A 1,979-nucleotide genomic window follows, 5' to 3' on the forward strand; every position below is an offset into this window, starting at 1 on the left:
GGGTCTGAGCCCTCAATAGTCCTGCCATTTTGTTACTGCAATTTTCCACTAACCTTTACACTTGACTTAAAACTACTAAGAGAAAATACATTGATTAACTTGGAGCCATGGCCCTGGGCAAAGCTTTCTGCAATTTACTCTGCCTCTGGAAATTCTCTTTTTTTTTTAATAATTTTTTTTTTTTGGAGAGGTTTTTGCTATAGGGCGTGTGCGTTCGGCAGACAGAGACAGAGAGCAGAAAGTGAAAAATCACCCCCCGGGGGGATGGCCACGCCGCAATCCCTTCTCCTCCGTTCTCCTCTTGGGATCTTTGGCACGCACGCACACATGCCCAGCATGAGTTTTAAGCCACCGGGTCCAGGACACGAACCATGGTCGACTACATGGGAGTCCAGTGACATAGCCATTACACTAACTGCTGGTCCCTGGAAATTCTCTTCTTCATTCACATCCTATTCTGATACATTCCACTTCCTCTGGCAGTAGTCCTTTGCTTCCCACCTAGCATAGAACCCAGGTCCTTATCTTCACTTCCTGAATTGACACAGCACCAGTTTTTCACCAGTAACAGAAATTTACTGAGGTTTGAGAAAACATGTATGTTTAATCAATTTCAGAGTAAAACATACAAAAGCACAATATTAACATCCCCCTCCTCTTTATTTTTTTAAGAATTGTCTATTTTATTTATTTATTTATTTATTTTTGAGAGAGAGATTTTTGCAACATGGTGCATGTGCCCACTAGAAAAGCAGAGAAAGACAGAGAGACAGAAAGCAAGAAACTACCCACTGGGGGATGGCCACGCTGCAATCCCTCACCTCCATTCTTCTCTCAGGACCTTGGGCACACACACTCCCAGTGAAAGTTTAAAGCCTCCAGGTCCAGAACTAGAACTGCGATTGACTACATGGGACTCCAGTGACATAACCATTATGCTATCCGCTGGTCCCAATTTTATTTCTATTTTTTAACTTGACCAGAGAGAGAGAGCAAGAGAGAGAAGGAGAAAGTGAGAAACCAAGTTGCCAGGACTAGGACGCGAACCACAGTCAACCATGTGGGAGTCCAGCACCTTAGATACCACACCATCTACTATGCCATCCCTCACATCCTCTTAAATGTCCACCAACCATCCTTCTCTCTTGAAATTTTTGAATGATCAACTTTAGTTCAGATAGTCCATTTACCCCATAATAGATGTGAGGGCCAACCACAACCTCTGGGCCCCTGTCTCGACACAAATTCAAATCGTATGTAGTAGTGCATAATTCATTCACAGAATAATTCAATCTTCAGTCCCTTTCATATGCAATGAAATAGTCTTTAATACAGAAAAAAAAAAAAACTTCCCATAGTTAAATTTAGTCTACTCCAAATCAACAGAAAGAGTTATCAAATTAAAAAAAAAAAATAAGGTCTCACTGACACCATCCTCCTGCCTAAGGCTCCCAAGTCTCTGGGATTATAGGGGAGCATCACTGCATCCGGCCTTCAGGTTGGACCACAGTCACACCGGGGCCTCCCGTGTGTCCCGGCCTCAGAGCACAGCATCCTGGCAGCACAGCCCACTGGGACTGGCCCACGGTCAGCTTCTACCTTCTGCTTCCTGAGCACAGGCATGACCGGACGTCCTCACACCCACACCCCAGGGGGCTGCATCCAGAGAGGGGGTCGGGGCTGCCGGGTCTTCAGGACTCATCTCAGAGGCTCTTCCTACAGGGGTCTGCGACCTCAGGAGGAGCAGCAGGGAGGACTCACGGACAGGGGTGGAGCCCTGTGGGCATCTCAGCCTTAAAGTTTCAAGGGAGTGATGGCAATTCGGCCCCTGAGTCTGTGCCAAGCAAGGGTGTGAGCTCCCCTAGGGAGACTGTGGGCACCTTCAAAGAATTGTTGAGGGGCACAGGGGACCCCTCCGGCCCACCCACTGTGGAGCAGATGGTCAGGGTCACATCTCCTGAACTAAGCATGAAGTAATG

Source organism: Tupaia chinensis, unplaced genomic scaffold, assembly GCF_000334495.1.
Source record: "Tupaia chinensis unplaced genomic scaffold, TupChi_1.0 Scaffold141601_1, whole genome shotgun sequence".
Lineage (NCBI taxonomy): Eukaryota > Metazoa > Chordata > Mammalia > Scandentia > Tupaiidae > Tupaia > Tupaia belangeri.